The sequence below is a fragment of the Pogona vitticeps genome, chromosome 2, assembly GCF_051106095.1.
Source record: "Pogona vitticeps strain Pit_001003342236 chromosome 2, PviZW2.1, whole genome shotgun sequence".
In the NCBI taxonomy this organism is placed as follows: Eukaryota; Metazoa; Chordata; class Lepidosauria; order Squamata; family Agamidae; genus Pogona; species Pogona vitticeps.
In genome coordinates, this window is record NC_135784.1 from 227,403,047 (window position 1) to 227,429,144 (window position 26,098).

At 40.9% G+C, this 26,098-nt stretch overlaps 1 protein-coding gene across 48 annotated transcripts in view; it reads left to right on the plus strand.

The window, feature by feature from the left end:
• The window catches only part of PTPRD (protein tyrosine phosphatase receptor type D), a 1,767,834-nt gene that overhangs the window by 1,103,419 nt on the left and 638,317 nt on the right, over positions 1–26,098 (plus strand). For 46 of the 48 annotated variants that reach the window (XM_078384988.1, XM_078384987.1, XM_072992124.2 and 43 more), the window contains one exon: positions 17,970–18,020. The gene's annotated coding sequence lies outside the window, so the exon portion shown is untranslated. The remainder of the gene's footprint in view (positions 1–17,969; positions 18,021–26,098) is intronic. The other 2 variants (XM_078384990.1, XM_078384989.1) reach the window with 1 other exon arrangement.

Consider the following 26,098-nt stretch of genomic DNA (forward strand, 5'->3'; position numbering starts at 1 on the left):
TAGCAGAAAGTTGGATTATTTAAATTATGAGTAACATTGGAAAACAAAATTTAGTGCCTGTTTCCTGGAACTGATTTCCTTGAAAGAAACCTACAGGGGATTTCTTCTTTTAAAAAAATCAATTAAACCTACCTCATTTCCACTTCATTCTGTATGGCATGTTATGGAATAGCAACAAATTGTTGTTTAATCTCTTATTATCATGATTTAACTGCTAGGTAGGGTAAAATGCTTGGAGTGCACATGGCTATTCCTTCTAAATTTATAATCCCAACAAACCTATGAGTTCAGGCCAAAAATAGTTTACTTTTCTACAGTTTTCTACATAGAAAATTCTCATCAAATTTCCGTGCTTAGTTTCAACCAACATTGTCTTTAAAATGGCTGAGCTCTCTAGGAAGGTCCTACAAAAAATGACCGTGTCAGCATTTTCTCTTCAACGGATGACAAAAGGTACTTTGTTAGGCCTACTAGTTAGCTCTCTATTTGTTGTCATCTTCTGTTGGAAAGTGAGCAGCTAGTTGGTGGTCAGCTTGTTGCATATACCAAGAAGTAGCATTGACATGGATAACTTTGCCCTGAGCAGAAGATAGTATAGTGTTTAATTGCAGCAAAGAAATTCCTGATGTAAAGGATTATGATTTTTCTTCTCCATGATAGAGAGGGAAAGGAAAAGGAAGAGGGAAACAAGGACACCGTTTCTGTCTTGTAACAGCACAGAGGGGAGAGACTACAATCTTTAGTGCCTGCCTCTGTGACAAGCAAATCGGCAATTATGAAAAAACAAAAAAACTAAATGTCAGAGACTGTGGTGACCTCACTGAACTGCAGCTCTTTACAAGTGTCCTTGGTTCACATATTAAAGTGCAAGTACTAATGTGAAAATGTATTTATCTATTCAAAGCAACAACAACAAAACTGAAATTAAACAATGGGGCAGTCTAAAATGTTTACAAATGCTTGTCGATAGAGCAGACAACAAATGATCATTTTCAGAGAAAAGGTTCTGCCTCCCTGAAGTGAAGAAATAACTTTTCTGGCCCTCTAGCATGTTCAAATGCATTTGGAACCACTTAAAACATGAATTATTATCACAGGATTCTGTTTGTGAAAAAATATTATAAGTGATTACCCCTATAACATATTCAACTGCACTGCCAGTTTTCTATTAAAAGAACTATCTTATTTGCTGAGTTTTGGTGAAAAGCTACAGTTTGCCTTTCATCCATTGCACAAGGTCATTAATATTTCCATGATTTTACTCATAACACTATCATCATTGTTGACAGCTTTTAAAATAAACAACTGTGACAATGTTTCCTTGAAAATTCATTTTTTTCTGAAAGTTTGGGATGTTATTGTCATATTTTCATTTTTAAATTAATAACAATGTATAAGAGTAGTCCGACAGTAGTCTCCTTAACTTAGTCAGTAAACTAAAATGAAAAGCTGTGGATTTTTTTTTTTTTTAAAGTTATTAAGAATAAATGTGCATAATAGAATAACAGTAAGCCAGCAGTCTGTCAAAGGTTGTAGAATCACAGTTAAATTAAGAATAATAATTGTGTGCCACCAAATCAATTCTGACTAATGGAAAAACTTTTCAGGGTATTCTAGGTAGAAAATACGGAGAAGCCGTTTACAATTCCCTTCTTCTGGAGATGCTCTGAAACTGTGCAGCTTGCCCAAGGTCACACAGGCTGGCTCTTCTCCTCAGTGGTACAGTGGGGGGAACTGATCTCCCAACCTCTGGCTCTGAGCTAGAAGCCTAACTTGCTGAGCTATCCAGCCAGCTACAGTTGAATTACCTATATAAAAACAGCACAGACACATGTTTAATCAGTTGCTTCAAAACAAGTGTACCTGATTATGTTAATGAAGTTCAGGATGGATCCTTTGTTCTTCTTATTAGTTGCTTTTATATCCTACTTTTCCACCAATGAAAAACTTTGTCCTCACAGTAACCATGTACTGAAAGAGAATCAAGCTGAAAGAGGTTGATGGGTCATCTGGCCAGTTCTATGGATCACTGGGGACTTTGACCGGGATCTCCCATATCACAATTCAACCCTGTGATTGCTATACCACACTGGCTCTCACCATAGGGCCATCACGTGATCTCTTGTACAGACTGGTATAAGCTATTCACAATTATGATGGCAGGGACTCATGTTGCATATGAATCCACTTTATTATAAATTCTGGAGTAACTATGGGACACTAAAATTTTTCTAGGACTGTTAAGTAAGTTGGAGAGTTGCAATGGCATGTGTAATTTTGAAAGCCCCAAGAAGTATCTGTCTGCTTTTTCATCATCCACTCCGAAGTATGTAGGAGCTGTGTCTGACACATGCAGTTTGCACCCAGAGTAAATTTACATAGCAGGATGGGCAACTAGGACCATCTATGTTTTTGGTATGTGTAGCGGGCACGCTGAAGCCTCTACCAACTCAGGCCTCCAGGAGTGCTCCCTCTTCTTCTCAGGTAGCTGCCACCAGGTATTGCTGTTTCAATACCAATAAGTCACTGAATCGTGTGTTCCTTCAAAACTTAAACTTGTTTATTGGTTTAACAAAATAAAGTAAATCAAAAAATGTTAATCAAGGTCTCTCACTCACTGACATACACAGACTATTCCCTCTCTGACTGTTTGGCTCACAGGCCCATAGACACACTCACTTTCTCAAAATCTCTCTCGAATCTCTCCTCTTACATCATACACCCCTCTATATATTCCAGCTCCTCCCCCTTCTGCACCACCTTCCGTCCCCTCATTGGCAGATGTTCCACTGCCCAGCTGTGACAGACAGGTGAGGGCAGGGCTGAATGCTACAGTATGCCTTTTTAGTCAGCCCTGGGTTGTTAGGCTTTAGGGAATTGCAGTCAAAAAAAAAAAAAAAAGAAGTTCACAGTGATAAATAAAAATCCACTACTCCCACCTTCCAGGCTGCTGGACTGGGGGCACTGACATAAGAATGAAAGTACCTGGATACTTTTTATGGGTGTAAGCAGAACAGGTATTGTACAAAGCTATCAAATACCTGGCATTCCAAGAGATCTTTTCATGTATATTTCCATTCATATGGGAACACTATGTGTAAAGTGCTAAGGATGCTGAAACCCTAGTGTCAACCAGACAAGAGATTTTTGAAAATTATTTTCTCAAAACACATTGTTTGTGATGGTCTTTGATGCCTTTCTGTTTTATGAAAATAGTAATTTACATTTCAGTGTACCACATATGAGTCTATATGTGGTCAAAATCAGAAAATGCCATGATGACTAAAACATGTTTGCATGGTTTATGTGGAAAGAGCAAAGTCTTTTCCACTCACATAAAAATGCATAGCTTGTATTCTTTCTGAATTTATCCAACAGCCTTAATATACTTTTTAACCCCCATTGCTTCATCAAATTCAAATTACCCATCAAGGTGAAGATCCACATGGAAGATATTCTGGCATTGCCTTGGGCTGATCTCTAAGAAAGAGAGCTGCTTTTGTCTCACCTTCGTTTCTTTGGAACTGTATTTGTTACAGTTAAGAGGTTCAGCCTATTTTATCAACAGAGATTTTATGTGCTGGACATTTTTTTATTTTTACTAATTACAATATTTCTGGGAATTTATCTTAATGACATATAGTTGATTCATTTGATCAAATATATCCCAGAGGATTAACTACAGAGGGGAACAAGCAATATTTGATGTAGTTCAGCAGCACAGATGCATCTTCCTGCCAAGAAATGCCTACAAATATGGCAGCTGAAAATGGTGTCTGCACCCTTGTAGAAATTGCAATGAGGAAGAGGTACCTATAACAGCGGGTCTTTGCAGACAATGGCCATTCCATATCTAGAAGCAGTGCACAAAGATGGGGGAAAGAATCTATGTTTATGCTCCCATGAGTTTGGTTTGGTCCACATTTGCTGAATTTGCTTGATTTTGTTTTGTAATTGCTCTGTTGAGAGGTAGCATAGGATTGTTTGCATGTCTGAAATCCCAGGCACATAGCACTGAAAGGTTTGTGTGCCTCGAGGGATGTTTTAAGTGAAAGAAACAAGCATTTGCTTTAATGTGTGATTTGACCAAGAAGCATGCTAGAACAAGAGTCACTTCTTGCATGGAGCTGTGACTACAAGATTCCTTTGAGTAGTTCCGAAGCCTTCAAACTGGTCACTCATTTTTGTTTGTTTGTTTGACTTCTATACCACCTATCTGGCTGCCAAGGCCACTCTGAGTGGTTTACATATAGCAACAGTTTTACTACCAGAGAAGCAGTGCCAGCACAAGCTTTCCATCATCTGAGGTGGAAAGACCTCCCTTCCTGCTACCCCCTGCAGTGCATACTTCACCTCTGATGCTGTGGAGGAACGCTTGTGGGATGAGAAAGAAGAGAATATCTGTGGCAGTTGCAACAGTGATGGTGTGTCTTAATCACCATTATTTGAAGCTTGGCCCAAGCCATAGCATTGTGAAAAGCCAGTCTTCCCACATTTCCTCAGCTTCATAGACTGGTCTGAACAGTACAACATTGTACTCGGATGGTGACCAAGCAGCCGGTAACTATTCAAATCCTTCCCCTGCTGCTACTGTTATTGCCACCACTGCTGCTATTGTCATCCTCTTCTCTCTTTCCCTCCCCCTCTAAGTGGTCCTCTATAGCAGTGGTGGTGGTGACATGCATGAGTGGGTGACCCAGGCACTCCAATGCCTGAGGTGACTGCTTTATGGCCGCTAATGATTTATGTGGCCCTGCAGATATGCTCTGTAATCCTGCAAACACATTAGATGTGCTGATACTGGAAGTGTCCAGCAGCAGCATCTTCTCTCTAGATGTCTTCATTATGCCTGGGGTGGTGTTGGAGTTGTTGTTGTTTTCTTCTCAAATGGAAGTATGAAAACAAAGTGATCTGCAGCCTTTGGCAAGCCCCTAAGAAGCAGAATTGATCCCGGGTGCACCAAAGATGGCATTCTGTGAGCTGCTTTGGAAATATCTAGATTCTTACTGAAAATCAGGGCAGAACAAATTAAATGAATAAATAAAAAGGCAACAATTTAAGCAGTCCCACCTACCCTCTCTTATGTTGGACAGTGTTATTATCACTGACTGATATATTATGGAAGAGTTATAGCTTCAGAGCACATAATTTGCATGCAGAGAGTCTCCACTTCCATCTCTGGCCATATCAAGTAGGACAGGAAAACCCTGCCTGGAACCTTGAAGAGATCACTGGAGTAGACAGTTTATGTTGGATGGTCTGACCATGTGGGACAGTTCTGTATCTTCCCTGAACTGAAGAGATGGACTGCTCATCTTCTAATGTTTGCCTTGGGTCAATTTTTGAGTCTGTCACTAGGTGAAACTTAGCCATTATCCTTGGAACTCAACAACCACCCAATATAGTTCTGAAATGTCTTCAAGTTTGAAAATAGGAGAAAAAATAGTGGAAATATAAGACATACACAGCCAAGATGAGCAAATACCATTGTGTCACTCATCATCTTTCACCATACGTCAATGGGAACCCAGGCAATAAATCGCCTGCTGCTCCTTATGCTCACAAGAGGTTCCCTGATGCAAGACAAATTCCAAGAGAATCACCTTGATTTAGCTTTTGACAAGCTGGCATCTTTGAATTGGGAAAATTGCTTTTCAAGTCCTCATGTAAATCTGACTAATCAACTCAAGCCAAGACGGAAACTGGCTAATTTAAGTCAAGTTTTCCTAGTGAATAAATAAAATGCTGAAACCTATTCAACTCCACCAGTATTCCAGGCTACATTGACATGAAATACATTAATAACTTTTCAAGGACTTGACTGTAGAATAGACAGCAGGACAGATTCTTCCTTATGCAATCCTTTCACTTAAATATTATGCCACCATGTTGTAGCACCCACAACAAAAATTGGGCAAAACAGGAATATGAAGAATGCAAATTAGTTCTCTAACGCTGTTTAAAGCTCCAGTATAAGAGCAATCAATTACATACAGAACTATGGTGCATAAAACAGCAAGAAAGAAAGAAAGAAAGAAAGAAAGAAAGAAAGAAAGAAAGAAAGAAAGAAAGAAAGAAAGAAAGAAAGAAAGAAAGAAAGAAAGAAAGAAAGAAAGAAAGAAAGAAAGAAAGAAAGAAAGAAAGAAGCCCACAGTGGCAATAAGAGTAATTAAACTAGACCATTGACATGTTATTATGCTATTAGGAATTGAAAAGACAGGGAATCAATTATTTAATAATGTCAGCAATAACAGTAATAGAGGAACAATGCTAGAAACATAATTGTAACAGAGCTTAAATTCAGGAACCAGTTAATACAACCTAAAAAATCACCTCTGTGACTAGTTAATCCAGTGCAACAAAACAGTCCCAGTTTATACTAGGGACATTCTTAGAACACACATTTCTTTCTTAAGCTAGCATGATAAGAACATATTAAGTCTTCCCTCACAGTCTTGCTGTGGGTGCAATAGTATTGCCACATCAATGCTAATAACCTATTCTAAAAACAGAACAACAGCTATATCCGAGTGATCACAGTGGAAGTTTTCCTTAAAGGTCTCAATGTGTCTAGCCTGTTGGTGCTTTCAAAACTTCAACAATCCAGATGCAAGGGGCCCTGGGATATGTTATTTCCTTAATGTCTGGATCACAGCTGGAGGGAACTGGAAAAATATTTTCTGGTTTTCCTTGTGCCTAGGTTGCTGACATTCTAAAATCCAGGGTACCGGAAGGGTGGCACAAAAACTAGGCTTGCTATCCACTGCAAAGAAAAATCATGCTGAGTGTAGAAAGAAAGAAAAGAGAAGATCCACCATAGATGGGGAAAGCTAAGGAGGTTTGTTGGAGAAGAAGAGTGGAGAGGAAGGAAAGAGAAGGTGCTCTTCACATACACCCAATACATCCACCATCAAATTATATCCTCCAAATGTATGAGCTGTTAGATGCAAGGATTTCCACAGGAGTAGCCATGGGTCTGTTGCAGCCATGAGTCTTTTGTGAGTAATGCTTATTAATCCACTACATGTTTGCAATTTGTTACCTTACCCTCAACTGCCCATACCCCAAATGCGATCATCTTATACATAAGGGAGGATGGGTGTGCAAAGATGAACACATGACAGCCAGAATCATCATTTTATACTTCAATGGCCAACTGGAGTGGAAAGTTCAACTTTCTGGCTAACCAGATAAGGCTCCACCCATCCACACACAAGCAGCTTCCTCCCCATTGGTTGGCTTTTCCCCATGCCTCAATGCTGCTGCTCCAGGTACAAAGCAGCCCAGGGAGGAGACACCGAGATGTGATGAACATGGCAGCTGCACCTTGAGACTTGTCAGGCTGCAAATTGAACCCCAGAGTCAGTTGTCTCAGCAACCTGAGCTTGCCACTAATTGGTAAGTTTGCAGCTGGATTTCCTGTTGCCATTCCCTAAGCTGCATGACTTGGTCAATGGCAAGAAATCCAAACACCGACCTAACTAGCAGGAATTCATCTCTGGAATTCACTGCATTGAACTAGTGCCACTGGGAATATTCAATTGGATTCTGACCAATAGTCTTTAAGCTGTCACAAGATTCTTTGCTATTTTAATATCATGTGTAATACAGTAGCATGTTTATGAAAGAAAAGCCCATTCCGTGAGCACAGGTGCTGCACAGCCTCCACAAACATCTTCAGATGGTATGAAAAGGAGGAAGGGTCAGCTTGATATACTGTAGCTATTATGTACTTTCAGTGTCAGCTTCATAAGCTCATAATGTGTTCCGAATGGGATGCCCTCTTGTTTGTTTTTCACCAAGGGAAACATTATTTCTGGAAATAACGAAAACTGGGCCAGCACTTATTCTTGGCGTGTAATGGCTTTGGAAGTAAAATACTGTACACAGTCCCAAACCATCCTTCACAAGGGATTTCTGTAGAGTTCTCATTTACATTTCTCTCCTAAACTCTTCATGCACCTTGCTTAATACAGAATTGCCCTGTGCAGGCACATCTTTTAATTACATCTCTGAAAACAAATACCCTAGGATTCAATCTTATAATAGTTTCTTCTTAAGGAATCCCATTGAATATTAGTCTAATAGGCTATATCCACTGCCAGCTGAAACTCTCTCTCTCTCTCTCTCTCTCTCTCTCTCTCTCTCTCTCTCTGTGGGGGTGTGGGGGTGTGGGGGTGGGTGGGTGGATGTGCATGTGCATAACCAATCCGCTATATTATATTTGTCATTCTGGAAAGTGTCATTTACATCAGGCTTGTTCAGGATGAGGACCATAGAGAAAAAAGAAAGCCAATACAGAACTGGGACCAGAGTATTCTGTCTGGAAATACTTGGTCAACTGCAATATATGAAGGGCTTACAAAAGAAATATTAGTGTAATGCTAGCCATAGTTTAAGTTTCTTATTGCAGGACTCTGACAGACTCAGGTAACCACAAAAAGCAAATCATGCCTTATGGAAGGCAAGTTAAGGCATGGTTTAATGGGGGAGTTCCCAAATGCCAAGCTCAAGTACTGAGTAGCAGCTCTGGAACAACAGAAGTATCAGTGACTAGAGTCACAGTGTTTTGTGAGGAGTTTGTGCACAGCACTGCCAAGGAACATGCCACCCTCCTGGTCTCAAAGATCTCCACCTCCTACCTCCCTCATTCAGTGTCACCATGTTCAGTTATAAGGGCTCAAGACCTTAAAAGCCCGTCCATCCCTGGACTAGGACTTTTATAATGGGCTTGGAGTTTGAATCAGCTCAGGGCACTGATTTATAGCTATGCCAGATGCAGGTGAGGCTTTAGACTACCGGATGTGGAAGACAGGGCTCAGGCCACTTCACCTCATTTACTTCTGAGGTCTTACTTATGATGGCAGAGGTAGGTAGCTAGGGCCCTAATATGGAATCTTGGTTACCTTTCGGCTGTACCCTTGTGGAGTGAGGTTACAGGAGGTGTCAGATTTGGGAGGACTGATTTCCTGAGATCCCTTAATTTATTTATTTTATTTATTAAATTTATACCCCGCCCCTCTAGACCATGTCTACTCAGGGCGGCTAATGTGCTGGGATCCTGTTCTCCTCTTTAAAAATTATATTGGATCTAAACACTGACGTTTCCTGCCAACGGATAATGAACAGGTGGTCCCTTGAAGGGATTTGAGTGGATTCTGGATTCAGCCAGTAAGTCAGAATACAGATGACAATCCACACTAAAATGCATGTTTTTTATACCACCTGTACAGTTTTAAAGGAAACTGCACTGGGCACTCTATGGTTGAATTGCAGTGCAGAGACACATCTGTGCTTGCAGCTTCATCAAATCAGCATACTGTACACAGTTTTCAACCCAGCAAGGGAATCAGCACCTAGAAGCTGCTTTCTCATCTGTTTGTCTGCTTTTATTTGCCAGCATGAATTCACATATGAATTCACAGATGGTGAATATTTTAATTAGCCACTATACCGTTTATCTGTTTAGAATACATGTGTGTTTTAAAAACTACCAGCTAGAATAGTTAAACACACATTTAACTTTTCTTTAGGAAAAAAGAAAATACAAATAATTGTGGAGGGAAAGTTTCAAAGGTTGCATGCCTTGAGATTTGCTTCGTTCGCCTTTAATGGGGGAAATAGACTGATAAAAGTGTGACAGTTGCAATATGATAGACCACATTTTTTTAAATTTACTTTCATTCTGGTTATTTCTGGTTCCCATCAGGAGCCCTTTAAGGCATAAGCATAAAAATCAAAACTGGATTAGCTTTACAGACTGTGTGCATAACTGGTTCCATCTCTCCTCCATGAACAGATCTAAAGAGACTTTGACTGCATGCTGATTGATGGAATCCCTAATATTTTTTCTTACCTGAGTCAAACAGCCTCACTCAAAACACTTCCACACAGCCACAATAATTTTCATAGCTTTGTGAACATCAGCATTGCAAACCCCCCTCCACGTCACACTCCTGCTCTGAATGTAAATAAAATTGTTTCCAAGACCAAACAGCTGGCACTTGCTGGTTGAAGGAATGAACAGGAAGACAATGTGTTCACAGGATTACAGAACCGGCTGAGAGGGAGAATTTATGCAGAGTTTTATAAGCTTAGTGAGCCAGAAAATAGATTGGGGTGCACGGAGGAAATAATGTGTCAGTCAAGGCTAAGTTTACAGATGTAAGCTTCCATGACAGAAACGCAGCCCTGAGTTTTCATCATCCGCGGAACTTCAGCTCTTACCTCTGAGCTTGGTGTGGAACTTGGACCAGGTGTTTAGGAGAGATCTGATTCTCCAGTGGTTTTTGCCAGGTGCCTGCCAACAACACTGTATCAGAGCAAAGAAGTGGGAAGTGCAAACAAACAGTTGAGTGCAGCTGAGGGGAACTCCAAAGGAGAGAATGGGGGCCATCAACTGCGTGCAAATTTTTGCAACACTTTCATCAGCCATTTGATTTCAGGCTCCCTGCTGTTGCACACCCTCCTGTTATTATGGCTGTTGCTTGTTCGCAAAGCACCTACCAGTCAATAAATCCCCCTCCTGTAGTAGCAGAACATGACTAGACCGTTGCAGGCATTTACTGCATCATCAGAACATACGTACAGTGAGCTTTGACTGAGATTGTAATCATGTTATTTAGGCTGCAAACATGAACCCACCTACAGGGTGGCAAGGCTCCCTGAATTCAGCAGGTCTTCTTAATAAGTGGACATGTACAGGAATGCTCTGCTATCTATATGACTGCATTAAAAACCATGTGCCAGTGTTCTTCCTCTGTGTAATTTGAGCTGGAATGGGTGAGCTTCTTTTTCTGTTGAAGGTAAGACAGACAAGTTTTACAAGCAAAATGATATCACAAAGAATTATCGGTAATACTATGCAAATTGCCCTGAAAGCAGCCACACTGCCACCGTAACAACTACCTTTGGAAGAATGCCTGTTATGATTGTGACACACGGTAATTAAGGGGACTGCTCACTTGCATTCAAAGTATCTATTTCGTTATTTCACTTGCAGCATACTTTAGTTCTGCTGGAGAGAATATATGTTAGAGAGAATGAGAAAAGGGAAGCAAGATTAAGCGAATCCAAGATGAAATATAATGAGAGAAGAATTTCCTCACATGTGTAGAGTTAACAGATCACAGCTGACCATATCACAGAAATACAGAACTGGGTGGGAATCCAAATTCAGACAAGGAGACGGGGTCTGCCAAAATTGTGTGGAGATAGGGTTCATGTAGTGGTGTATTTACCACACAGTAATCCAGACATCCCTTCACGGATTGCTCCCTTGTCGTGGCGAAGGGGCTTGAGTAATTCAGAGAAGCGATGGGCTATGTTGTGCAGGAACCCACAAAACGGATAGGTCATAGTGGAAAGTTCTGACTAAACGTGATCCACCTGGAGCAGGAACTGGCAAGCCACTGCAGTATCTTTGCCAAGAAAATTCCATGGACAGGAAAAAAAGGCTAAAAGATATGACACTGTAAGATGGGCCCCACAGGTCAGAAGGCATCCAACATGCTATTGAGGAAGAGCGGAGGACAAGTACAAGTAGCTCCAGAGTTAATGAAGTGGTTGGACCAAATCTGAAAGGACGCTCAGCTGCGGATGTGCATGGAAGTGAAAGGAAAGTCCGATGCTGCAAAGAAAAATACTGCATAGGAACCCAGAATGTAAGATCTATGAACCTTGGGAAGCTGGATGTGGTCAAACAGCAGGTGACAAGAATAAACATTGACATCCTGGGCGTCAGTGAACTAAAATGGATGGGAATGGGCAAACTCAATTCAGACAATTATAATATCTACTATTGTGGGCAAGAATCCCATAGAAGAAATGGAGTAGCCCTCATAGTCAAATAAGAGTGGGAAAAGCTGTACTGGGATACAATCTAAAAAATGATAGCATGATTTCAACACGAATCCAAGGCAGACCTTTCAACAACACATTAATCCAAGTTTATGCACCAACCACCAATGCTGAAGAGGCTGAAATTGACCAATTCTATGAAGACTTACAACAACTTCTAGAACTGACACCAAAGAACAATGTTCTTCTCATTATAGGGGACTGGAATGCTAAAGTAGAGAGTCAAGAGATAAAAGGAACAACGGGTAAGTTTGGCCTTGGAGTTCAAAATGAAACAGGGCAAAGGCTAATAGAATTTTGTCAAGAGAACAAGCTGGTCATCACAAACACTCTTCCCCAACAACACAAGAGGCAACTCTACACATGGACATCACCAGATGGGCAATACCAAAATTAGATTGATTATATTCTCTGCAGCCAAAGATGGAGAAGCTCTATACAGTCAGCAAAAAGAAGATCTGGAGCTGATTGTGGCTCTGATCATCAGGTTCTTATAGCAAAATTCAAGCTTAAACTGAAGCAATTAGGAAAAACCACTGGGCTTGTCAGGTATAATCTAAACCCAATCCCTTATCAATACACAGTGGAAGTGAAGAACAGATTTAAGGAACTCGGTTTGGTGGACAGAGTGCCTGAAGAACTATGGATGGAGGCTCATAACATTGTACAGGAGGCAGCAACAAAAACCATTCCAAAGAAAAGGAAGTGCAAGAAAGCAAAATGGCTGTCCAACGAGGCCTTACAAATAGCAGAGAAGAGAAGGGAAACAAAATGCAAGGGAGACTGGGAAGGTTACAGAAAATGGAATGCAGACTTCCAAAGAATAACAAGGAGAGACAAAAGGGCCTTCTTAAATGAACAATGCAAAGAAATAGAGGAAAAGAATAGAAAGGGAAAAACCAGAGATCTGTTCAGGAAAATTGGAGGAGCATTTTGTGCAAAGATGAACATGATAAAGGACAAAAATGGAAGGGACCTTACAGAAGAAGAATATATCAAGAAGAGGTGGCAAGAATACACAGAGGAATTATACCAGAAAGATCTGGATGTCCCGGACAACCCAGAGAAGTGTAGTTGCTGACCTTGAGCCAGACATCCTGGAGGGCGAAGTCAAATGGGCCTTAGAAAGCATGACTAACAACAAGGCCAGTGGAGGTGATGGCATTCCAGTTGAACTATTTAAAATCTTAAAAGATGGCACTGTTAAGGTGCTACACTCAATATGTCAGCAAGTTTGGAATATTCAGCAGTTCCCAGAGGATTGGAAAAGATCAGTCTGCATCCCAATCCCAAGGAATGGCAGTGCCAAAGAATGCTCCAACTACCGTACAGTTGCACTCATTTCACACTAGCAAGGTTATGCTCAAAATCCTCCAAGGTAAGTTTCAGCAGTATGTGGACTGAGAACTCCAAGAAGTATAAACTGGATTTCAAAGGGGCAGAAGAACTAGAGCCCAAATTGCTAACATATGCTGGATTATGGAGAAAGCCAGAGAGTTCCAGAAAAACATCTACTTCTGCTTCATTGACTACGCAAAAGCCTTTGACTATGTGGACCACAGCAAACTATGGCAAGTTCTTAAAGAAATGGGAATGCCTGACCACCTTATCTACCTCCTGAGAAATCTATATGTAGCTGGTCTTTGACCCTAATAAAGTTTTATCTTATATATCTATCTATATGTGGGACAGGAAGCAACAGTTAGAACTGGATATGGAACAACTGATTGGTTCAAAATTGGGAAAGGAGTACGACAAGGCTGTATATTGTCTCCCTGCTTATTCTACTTATATGCAGAATACATCATGAGAAAGGCCAGACTGGATGATTCTGAAGCCGGAATTAAGATTGCCGGAAGAAATATCAACAACATCAGATATGCAGATGATACCACTCTGATGGCAGAAAGTGGGGAGGAATTAAAGGACCTCTTAATGAGGGTGAAAGAGGAGAGTGCAAAAAATGGTCTGAAGCTCAAGATAAAAAAAAAAACCCTAAGATCATGGCCACTGGTCCCATTACCTCCTGGCAAATAAAAGGGGAAGATATGGAGGCAGTGACAGATTTTACTTTCCTGGGCTCCATGAACACTGCAGATGATGACAACAGCCATAAAATTAAAAGACACCTGCTTCTTGGGAGGAAAGCAATGGGAAACCTGGACAGCATCTTAAAAAGCAGAGACATCACCTTAACAACAAAGGTCTGCATAGTCAAAGCTATGGTTTTCCCAAAGCTCTGGCAATGGGAACAACACAACAAACAGGATATAACAGGAACCAGGTTGATAGGTCTGAACCATCCTGCGTCAGTGTGGGGTTCCATGAAGTGGCAAAAGTACCTCAAGAAAGCAAAGCCACAAGCAGAAGTGGAAGCAAAGGTATGAGACAGGAATACAGGGATGGTATTGATGGTGAGCAGAGAGTCAATGCATAGAGTCCCTAACTGCATAACACATCCAAGTGAATTCAGATTTTGTGCGGCCCTAAGACTATAGTTGTGAAAGATGTTACATGGGATACTTCTCCCATGAGAGCAATACACTAAAGCAGTGGTCCACAACCTTTTTGGGACCGTGGACTGGTTGGGGGGTGCGGGCTCTGTGCGCAGGGGCGGGGACATCCCTGCACTCATGAGTGGGCATGTCATGCTCGCAGAGGGGCGTGTCGCGCTTGCATGCAAGCATGACACATCCACCCGCAAGCGCAACTTGCCCACCCACAAGCATGACACATCCACCTGCAAGCGTGACACCCCTGCCATGCAGGTGGGTGGGGGGACGGTGATCCGCGTCCATGGCCCAGTTCAATGAAGCCCGCGGACCAGCACCGGGCTACGGACTGGGGGTTGGGGACCCCAGCACTAAAGAAAAGCATCACCAAACATCCTTCAGGGTAGGCAGCTATTAACCACAAAGGAACTCATTTCAAGATTGAACACTATAAATCCTATAATGTTGTCACTGAGAACTGTGGCACAGATAAGAGTCATATCTAAGGCAAAGGATTTGGGGCTTTGACCTAAAGTGCAAAAACAAAACAAAAGAAAACAAAAACACTGCTGCTATAAGGCTATGAACCTACCCAACCTGAGCACATATTTCACCTTCAGCAGATCCTTCTCAGGAAGAAAACATAAAGCAATAACCGCCGAAGAACTGATGCTTTTGAATTGTGGTGTTGGAGGAGGCTCTTGAGAGTCCCCTGGACTGCAAGGAGAACAAACCTATCAGTTCTAAAGGAAATCAACCCTGAGTGCTCACTGGAAGGACAGATCCTGAAGCTGAGGCTCCAATACTTTGGCCATCTGATGAGAAGAGAAGACTCCTTGGAAAAGACCTTGATGTTAGGAAAGTGTGAAGGCAAGAGGAGAAGGGGATGACAGAGGATGAGATGGCTGGGAAAACAATGAATTATTACAATATATAGAAAGAACTGGACAAATATAATATTAAAAACTTCATAGATGAAAACAGTACTAAAACACATTAAAAACAACAGAAACACAACAGTCCCCCTTTTGTGAACCCCCTTTAGACAGCCAGTCACTAAAAGAAAGTCTGCCTGAAGAAAAAGGTCTTCTGCTTGCAGTAGGACTGCAATGGCCTACTGGCCTCCCACGGGAGGGAATTCCAGAGTCTGAGAGAACTGATGGAGAAGACCCTCTCCTGTGTCCACCACCACCACCAAAAGCACCAGTGAGGGTGGTGAGACCGAGAGACGGACCTCTCCTGATGATCTTAAAATATGGGCAGGCTCATAACGGGAGATGTGGTCTTTGAGATAGTTTAAACCCAAATCATTTAGCCCTTTATAGATCAACAGTAGCACCTTGAATTGTTCCTGGAAATGGACTGGCAATAGTAGGCAGATCCCTTTGGGGAGCCCTGAAGCAGAACATGAGGATAATAACCTTCACTAGTTATTGTTCTTCAGTGGTTTCTGGTCAGGGGCATCTTATAGCCATCATGACTAGCCACCATTAATAGCTTTTATTCCCTATTAGTTTGCCTAATTCCATACTTTAAACTACTTAAACTGATGACTCTTGCTATGTCTTATGGCAATAAACTCCAAGGTATAACTATTCCCTATGTGAACTTATTTTCTTTTGTCTATGCTCATCATTCAGTTTCAGTGGGTGAGTACAGTTCCCTAAATTATAATGTATGAACCCCCCCCCCCCAGTTCTTCATTACATACAGAGAGCTTAGCAAGGTGTGGATTCAGAGAAAACCACCAATTAAGGGTTGCCTAATAAGATAAACCCACATTTGCCAGCTCCTGCTGCTGCTTATTTATTTGATTTTCCAGATTAAACTGTTTGGAATCATATCCTCAGAAGGTTAACGTGTTTGTTAACACTGCCCTTACGACTGAGTAGGGCAAGCACTTTAGTTTGGGTTGGGTGGGGTGAGAAGCATTATTCAACAGAAGAAGGAATGAACCACTGGACCAGATTGTTTGCACAATCAGAAAGAACAGCCGATATTCCCATCATGTTGCCATTGCTGTAAGGCAGTACGGAGGAGGGAAGCACCAGTCAAACGATTTTTTTCAGAAAACTGTCATCTTAACAGACTGCTGCTATCATGATATTTATATTCGTGGGAAGGGGTTGGCAGGTACATGCAGCTATTTACACCTGGCAATTGCCTCAGCCCTTGGCAATAATGTGCAAACATCGACACCACTGGGGAGGTCTTTTTAGTTTCTAGTAGTACTGAGCCAAAACAGAATTATCTTACTACAGAAACATTTAGCAGTAGACATGTGTGAAACATGAAGGAAGCCCTGTTGCCTTACCAACAGACTAATTTATTCCCTTGCAACTTTGACTCCCAGATTAGTCAATCTATTTCACTGAGCAAAAATATATTCCCAAGCAACTGGGAGAATTCTTTTCGTAGGGTCACTTTTCCCCCTTTGTCCTGTAGTTTAACACAGAAGACTGTGCTTCAGAACAATAAAAAATAAAACAAAACTTCACATTTCAGCATATCAAACTATGGAGAGTATGAAGCATCCATTGTACAACAGAACAATTTTATCATATATATTGATAATAAATCTTTACAGTCTTAAAATTCATATTGTAACACATCAATCAAGGGAATTGGTGTTGAAAAGGGAGATTCAGGCAGCATTGGCTGAATTGCTCTGATGTCATAAAGCGCAGCATGTCTTAGGGCAAAGTAAAGAGCAGGGCGTAGTTTTTCCATGGATTTTTTTCCATTTACTCTAAAAATGCAAGGTTTAGAAATAATGTAGCTATAATGGTGATGTAACCATGATATTTGTGGATTCAAGATTGCCAAAGGCTATCTTAGGGTAAAAGGGGATGCATGAAACAATAGTCAGGAGCTTAAGTTGCCCAACAACATATGGGGTCCTCAGCTATAGGATGACATTTCAAAATCAGTTGTTGTTGTTTTTGTGGCGAGACAAGTCTGATCAAAGTACAGTATATGCCTTTTTTAAAAAAAATACACCTAATTACACGGTGCAAGTAATATTTGTTATATGCCATCAAGTTGGAACTGACTTATAATGACACTAATAGGACTTCCAAGGTAAGTGAGCTATTTAAGGAGTGATTTTGCCGGTTCCATTCTCCCAGTGACTTTCCATGGCTCGGTGGAGATTTGAATCCAGGCCTCCTGAGTGTATCCATCACTCTGTCCACTGCACCACAGCAGGTACCCACCGCAAGTAATATATCACCCCACAAAGTACCAGGATGATAGTCTGACTCTTTCAGATATAAAGGAGTTATTGTATGCTTTCTTTCATGGATCTGAATTTTTATAGAAGAAAAAAAAACACCCAAGGCCAGAGGCAACCTAAATAGTATCATTCCCATGATTATGTGAATGAAGAGAAACAAATAAATAAAATAAAACAGTTTTTTATTTCTCCCAATAATTTGAATGGCGTATCAATTTATATCAGTTGCTGTCATACTTAGAATATCATTCTGTCATGTACTTTGTCTCTCAACATTTTGGATTTCCTTCATAAAATAAAAAAGAAAACCTGCTATGATGCTGGAACAATGAAAATGTTCTACAATTTCTAAAATTTTCCTTTGAACTGTTTTCTGTCTTTAGGCGAGAAGTCTCTACAGCAGCAGAATCTGAAGAACACCAAAGTAAGAATTTGTATGTTTTATTTCTTGGTATTGAAGGGGGAAAATATGCTTAATCTCAAAATGGGACTTGTCAAATTTGCAGTACATGAAGTACTGTAGATATCTTGCTGCTGTGTTGCATATTACATTTGATTTTGATTTTTCTCTTTATAATATTATGAACAAAAAATGATACACTTGTAAAGTGGCAGCAACCGCATATGAGGCAGTTTACTGGCTTGGAAAAAAAGATATATTTTGTGCATCACACACGGCTAAACCTTTGCTTGTGAAATTGTGGGTATCTCAAGAATACACCATAGCTCACTTGCAAAATATTAATAAACATCATGGGTCAAGGGAGGTATCCATGGCAGTGAGGCTTATGTTGATAGAACCTTTTTTGTTGTTGTTAACTTGGAAAGTATGTGTAATGAGCCACTTATGAGATTTTGTAGACTTACACAATCTAGGTCAATTGCCTGAGAACAGTAATTGCTTTCATGGTTATACAGAAATATGTGACAATTGTCCCTCTCCACAAAAACAAGAATAGATTTTTTCTTCCTACAGGGACATCAACAAACATGGGATATATTGCAATAAAAACTCTGCTCTGATTATGCAGTGCTTTGTGCACCTCTAGGGAACATCTCTAGGGAGAAAAAGAATCACTGCAACCAGCTCCACTCCCAAACAACATGCATTCACTTAACCACCATTACCATTCAAAATTAAGTGTCAAACTAGAAATTTAAGTGAAATGCATAATCTACAGTTAATCCATTCTCTGTCCTGCAAAGGGACTTCCTCAGAGATCAGAGTTGCAAATTAAATACAAATTTACTTTCCAATGGCCAATCATGCTAAAAGAAGTATATGTAATTAAGGAACTCGTGTTATAACAGACATTTTTAGCACTTGATGGAGCACTTCTTCTGAAAACATGCTCAACATATTATCTATTTTGATCCTAGTCCATTCTGCTCTGTTTATATGTTCTCTCAAAAACACAGTCCTTGACCTTAAGAGTTTACACATGTAGGGGTTGTATAGACAGTCAATTGAATTTCTATAGGTCAGGGACAGGGATTTGTAAATGTGATTCCACTTCCTCATTAATCCAAAAAATCAGATACTTACCAAATATACATCAAATGATTTGAACAGTCCAGGAGTCCTCTTTTAATTAGATATATAATTAATATTTATAATTATTTATGTGATCATTTATTTATTATCCCTGCAGATCGATGAAGTGTATCAGCAGAGTGTTATAAGCAAATTAATGGTTGTGACACCCCAGCAAAATATCTCATCAACCTGTAGGGGCAATTGACTGATTTAGCACCATTAGTATGTTTAGTGCATAACAGAAAGAAAAGGAAGTAAAGGTGAACAGGGGAAAGACATACATTCTTCTCGGTTTTACATAATTGGGCCTTGTTTCTGTTGGGCAGGAGAAGTCAGGGTTTGTGCCAAAGGTTCCACAGAAATGGTGGGGCTTGTTAATGTATTGAGGAAGAAAGCGGGGAAACATTATCTAGGTTGAGGATAGGAAATTTGTGGTCTTCCATATTTTCTTCAGTTGTAGCTCTCATCAGCCTTTGCCAATCTAACCAATGTCAGGAATGTTTGGAATTGCAATTTAGCAACCACTGAAGGTTGACATTTGCTCACACTCCAATTCAGTGTTTTGTCTGAGGGATAAGAAGCTTAAAAGAAAGGAAGAATACCATATTTTTCTCTGTATAAAATGACACTTTTTCTTAAAATAATTAAAGGAAAAATTGAGGGTCATTTTATACATGGAAGTAAGGAAAGGGGGAGGGATCAAAGTGCTTTGATCCCTGCTTTCACATTTTGCAAAGACAATTGAGGGGGAAAGTGATTTCTCCTTTCCCCCCTACATTTTCATTGCAAAAAGCAGCTTTCCCCCTCCATGTTTTGCAAAGGAAATGGAGAGGGAAAGCTGCTTTTTGCAACAAAGTGTAGGGGAAAAGCAGGAATCGATTTCCCCCTCCACTTTCTCTCAAAGAAAGAAATGTTGGGTTAGAAAGTGGGGGTGTCTTATACATGGGGCATCTTATACACGGAAATTACGGTAATTTTAGAAAGCAGTTGATGTTTACATAGGCTGTGGATGGTGGATCTGCAAAAGGGAAGCCTGGGATGATGGTGGAATACATTTGGAAATGAGAATGAAAATATGAGCTGGAGAGAAGTTTTTGCTGGCATGAGGAAAGGATTAATTTTTGCAGTGTGTTGAACAAGCAGAGCGCAGAAAAGGGCACAGAGTACATACCAGGAAAAGTAGCCTCAGAAAAGAACCTGTGAAGCTGTGTTTTGAGTTTGAAACAGTGATGAAAGTGTCAAGGTGCTGCCAATAATTGGGATAGAACTCTGTACTGGGAGAATATGTATACCTCTAGTTGCCACAACTCAAAACTGACATTGTAGATATGAAAAAGATGTAAAATGTGACAACTGAAATGGCCAGGAAAATCAACTGGAAGCAGATTGACATAAACTTTAGGGATGTAATCAGTAAGAGAGGGTGGAGAGCTGTAATTATGAACACAGAGGGGTCAAGGAATAGAGATCTTTGAATGTGACCACAAGGACCTCATGAGTGACTTTGGTGAAGGCACTTTCAGTGGGTGGAAATCAGATTTTAAGAGCTCAAGAGAAGAATTAGATGTACACATAAGAGCAGAGATTAAAGGGGATGTAAAGAACTTTCTTGGGAGATATTTCATGGGAATCTTTTTTGCCCTGGTAATGCCATTTCAGTTTCAGGACTTGAGAATAGAGATGGGCATGAAGTTCTTTGTGCCCCTTTGTCATAAGGCATCTGCGCAGCAGCACAGCTGCCAGGCATTCCCTTTGGCTCACCCACTGGCCTGCTGGCGCGCGCTGCTCTTTCCCTCTCTGTCATGCAATCGTCCAGTCTGCGCAGGAGCCTGGACTTCCCTTCTCTGCTTGCTTATTTATTTATTTATTTATTTATTTATTTATTTATTTATTTATTTATTTATTTATTTATTTATTCAATTTCTACCCCGCCCCGCTAGACAACGTCTACTCGGGGCGGCTTACAAAAATTAAAACACATTAAAACAATGTAGAAAAATAAATAACATGATGCAATTATGATAATTAATATTATCCAAGATGGCAACATTAAGAACCAGAAAAAAAAGGGGGGGGAAAGAACTTAGGTGACTGGGGGGAAGGCCTGTCTGAATAACCATGTTTTTAGTTGGTTTTTGAACACACCCAGCGAGGATGCCAGCCGAATTTCAGTGGGAAGTGTGTTCCACAGCCGAGGGGCAACTGCCGAGAAGGCCCGGTTTCTTGTTTTCTCCTTCCGGGCCTCCCTCGGCATCAGTCCCCTCAGCCGTCCCTGCTGGCTATATCGGGTAACTCGGGTAGATCTGGGTGGGAGGAGGCGATCTGCCAAATATTGAGGTCCCAAACCGTTTAGGGCTTTATATGTAATCATTAATACTTTGAAGTCAATGCGGAAACGAATAGGTAACCAGTGCAGCGCAGCCAGAGTGGGGGAGATGTGCTGATATTTTCTCACCCCACTAATAAGCCTGGCTGCTGCATTCTGGACCATCTGGAGTTTCCGCATGAGCCTCAAAGGCAGCCCCACGTAGAGTGCGTTACAATGGTCTAGTCTTGAGATTACGAGCGCATGGACTAGAGTAGTGAGGGGCCCCCGATCAAGATATGGCCGCAGCTGGGCGATCCGCCATAGATGAAAATAGGCAGAACGGACCACGGACGCCACCTGGGTTTCCATGGTTAGCGCCAGGTCCAGATGTATCCCCAAGCTGCGGACCTCACTCTTTGTGGCAAGGGTCGTCCCTCCAAAAGAAAGGGAGTCACCTATGCCACTGACGGGAGGGCCACCCACCCTCAGGACCTCCGTCTTGTCCAGGTTCAGCCTCAATCCATTTGACTGCATCCATTCCAGTACGGTGTCCAGGCAGCGCTGAAGGGACTGGACGGCATCCACTGAAGTTGGAGTAAAAGAGATGTAGAGCTGTGTGTCATCAGCGTACTGGTGACACGATGCCCCACACCCTCTGATGACCCCGCCCAGCGGCCTCATGAAGATGTTAAACAGCATTGGGGAGATGATCGACCCCTGTGGAACCCCACAATTGAGACTCCACGGGGCCAAGACATTCTCCCCAATCTGCACTCTCTGGGGGCGGTCCTCCAGGAAGGAGCGGAGCCAGGCAAGTGCCAGGCCGCCGATTCCCAGCTCGGAGAGCCTCCCCAGGAGGATTCCGTGGTCGACGGTATCAAAGGCAGCTGAGATGTCGAGGAGGACCAACAAGCAGCTAGCCGCTCAAAGGCAGCACTGCAGGAATCCTTGCCCCACCTTCTTGTCTGGGTGGCCAGCTGCTGGAGGAAGTGGAGAAGGGAAATCCGGGCTCCTGCCCAGAATGGAAGATTGCATGACACGGAGGGAAGGAGCAGTGTGCTCCAGCAGGCCAGTGGGTGAGTTGGTGGGGGAAGGGAATGTGCAGCAGCTGTGCTGCTATGCAGATGACTTATGACTAGAGATGGGGGTATTCATATTCGTATACGAATATCCCCGCACAGGTGCAGTGCACACATTTTCTCAGCACATGGAAGTTTGTTTGATAAAACCAGTAGTAGTACTGATAGAGGAAGAGATGAGTGATTAAGGAAGTTTTGTTCTATGAGGAACAACCAGCGTTAAAAAGGGTGTGAATAGGAGCTTTTATATTAAGGAGCTAGGATTTATGTCTGGAGTACTGCATTTTTGCAGCTTCCAATAGAAAGTGGCAAACTACAAAGTTGTTCTCGAACGTTATGAAAGACAGATCCTCATAGAATGAGTCACCTGAGCTAAATATGAGATAGAAACTGACTTTGTTTAATGTTGGTTGTTGTGGGTTTTTCGGGCTCTTTGGCCGTGTTCTGAAGGCTGTTCTTCCTAACGTTTCGCCAGTCTCTGTGGCCGGCATCTTCAGAGGTGCTGAGTGCTGTCTCAGCTGTGAAAGCCTTCACGAATACTTTGTTTAATGTTGTTTAACAATATGTTCATGGTTTTTAAATATCTTTGAAATCAATGTGTTCAAACAATACTTTGCAATTATTTTTCATTTCCTGTGAGCCATATGTGAACTGAATACTGGTATTAGGAAGCCCAACAAGGCTTTAACCTTTAATATAAGAGTTAATGGTAATATGGTGCACAAACAATGCGATACTTTCAGCCTTTTGCAATTGATATCTCTGTATTTAAAATGGAACAGAGAGAGATTTAAAGTGCCTTTTGTATTAAGAGCTATTTAAATAGCTCAGTGAGCCAGAGCACTGGTCAGGAGTTTGTTTCCCATTTGTACTTTGTAAGAGAACAGGCAGCCTCCATAGTCTTGGGCAAGTTACATGGTCTCAAAGCACTCACATAAGAAGGGAATAGTAAACTTTGTCTGAATTGTCTATACCTGGAAAACGCTGGAAAGGGTTGCCATAAGTCAGAATCCACTCGACTAACATTGGATTTTGTCCATAATCTGGTATCTGTGAAGGAAGAAAGTCAGTAAAATTGACCTGTTTCTACCTTTTGCCAGGATAGTAGTAGATTATATGTTTTAACCTAATCATTTTTATGGATATGTGTATGCCACCTTTCAGTCGAGGGGAGTGAGGTTGCACCAAAACCTTTTATTTTTATTTGAACTCCTGTGCACCATCCTATTGAATAACACCTTTCTGAAAAGCTAAAATGTTGTCTGGATAGCAGGTCTACACCAATCTTGATTTCATTGGGATCAGCAACCTTAAGGAAGATCAGATCCTTTGTGCATGTTGCTGGTCTGTTCACCGGTGGATCTACACATAAAATGCACAAATCCCCATACTGCACACTGCTTCTTGTTCTTGGGCATTCCTTCATTTTATGTGAAGTTCAGTGATAAATCACGGAGTGCACAATGCAGCAAAACATCTATGATTGCTCCCAGGAATCCCTATATTCTCCTTTATACCTAAATATTATAGAAATTGCCAGGGTAATGAAAAATTACAACTGTGCTATCCCTACTGTTTATCAAATCACCTTTAGATGCATCCATTTTAAGGATGTTGCTGATTAAAGCAATTGATGGCATTTGATTTTAAACTATTTTTCAGTTTGATATGAGATCAGTAAACTGTGTTTCTATCTTGTTTCTTCTTTAACAGATATGGGACTGTATAACTACCTGCACTGTTGTTTAGATCCATGATATCTACAAAGCCTGTATTTATCTTCCACTTGCTGTACAAACTACCGCATTATACTCCTCCTCCCAAATGACTATGCTTCTGGTTTCTCTGTATTAAAAATGCATGTTAACATGCTTCTATATTTATCTTGCTTACCAGTTGCAAGTTAGAAATGAATATCAGAGGCAAATAAAAGAAGACAGTTTAAGACCTAATTGACTGACGTCTTTAGGCTACAGTTGCTTGGGAGCATTTAAATAATATAACAAGCAGCAAGTTGGAACACCATGCTTTTCCACTAAGGAGAAATAGTTTAAGAAATAGTCAGGACCTTAAGTTTAAAGAGGAAATACATGTTCAAAACATGCAATTTGGTTCTAAAGTCCAGGGCTGCAATCTTGGTCTTGATGACAACAAAACAACCACTTGTTATAATGAAGTAGGATTGCAGCTGCAGTCAATAATGTTAGGCAGCAAGACAGAAAGCTCCAGTATGGTTCTGAATAAAATGTCTGAAAATCGTAATTGCTCTCTTTCCTTGAAGCATTATTTCTTCCAAGAAGACTTGGAGCAGTCTTTATTTAAAGTAACTTGCAAAGGGGAAGAGGTGATGATTATATAGGTTACAGGATATTGAAATGTTGAAAATGGGGTGCCTCTGACTGTGTAACTGCTTATGTTTGGAGAGGGGAGCAATTCTTAAAGTATAAGAGCTTTGTAAGACCAATTTTGTAATAGATACTTTAAAAGGTATTGGTATTTCTTATAGAAATCATTTAGCTAAAGAAGTGAATTTGCCATGTTCTGCAAATGGCTTGATCTAGTGATTGCAAAAATTTAAGTGCTATTGTATACATTTTTCTTGTTGTTGTCCTTTATGAGCAAGGAGTTTAGCAACTTAATGGGGGGGGGAGCTCTGGGATTTGTTTATCTGTAATTGCAGAAATCCTAGTTAAATTTGTAAGTTAGTTATGAGTGCTGAATGAATATGTTTCTATCTTCTCTTCTCTATTTTTACCATTCTAAGAACGATTACCTCACCAAACTATGCAGTGTGCAGGTATTCACTCTCGCCATGGCAGAAATGATGTCAGTTCCAAATTGAATCCTCATGAAAGCTGACAAGGTTATAAAAACCATCAGTTATATTATAAGCTTCTCATTTCCCCTCTTACAACAGCAAAAATAATTCTCTCCCCTCTTTCGCCTTCCCCCCACCCCCGGCTGAGGTGGTTTCCTCAACCACAGGGGAATGCTAAACCTGCCTGTGATACATTTCACTTTTTGTGAAGATTTAAATCTTCAGATTTTGTCAAGGAAACAGATACCATAAATCAGAAATGCCTAACTCTAGGATGTGTAGACTGTATTCAGATTACGATACAAAGGAAATACTGGCTTTAGTTGGAGAAGCTCTTTTGTGCTTTTGACAAGTGAGTCTGCAATGTCTAATTACTGAGTTAAGATTGTGTAAGAGTTAGGTTTTTAAATTCAACAGTCTGAGGGCTGGGTTTCAACTGAAGAAAGTTGGCACAATAATACATCAGATAGCTAGTCTCACATTAAGAGAGGCATTTTTGTATGGGTTGAAAAGCTTGCATAATGGCACAGTTTACATCTATGCAATTGTCTTGTAATACCTAATGTGACAAGAGAGTTCTATATAATTTTGAAGTCCCACATTTTCTTCTGTGTTTTACAGGTCTACTAAATACTATTCTCCTCATTCCTGAAATCAAAACTCAGCATGTATTGTATTGTGTCTCTATACGGTCCAGACCAAATGGCAGGACAATAGTAAGAATGTCCTTTCCCGCCATGGTATCCCTGGACTTCCTTATGTGGTGCTGA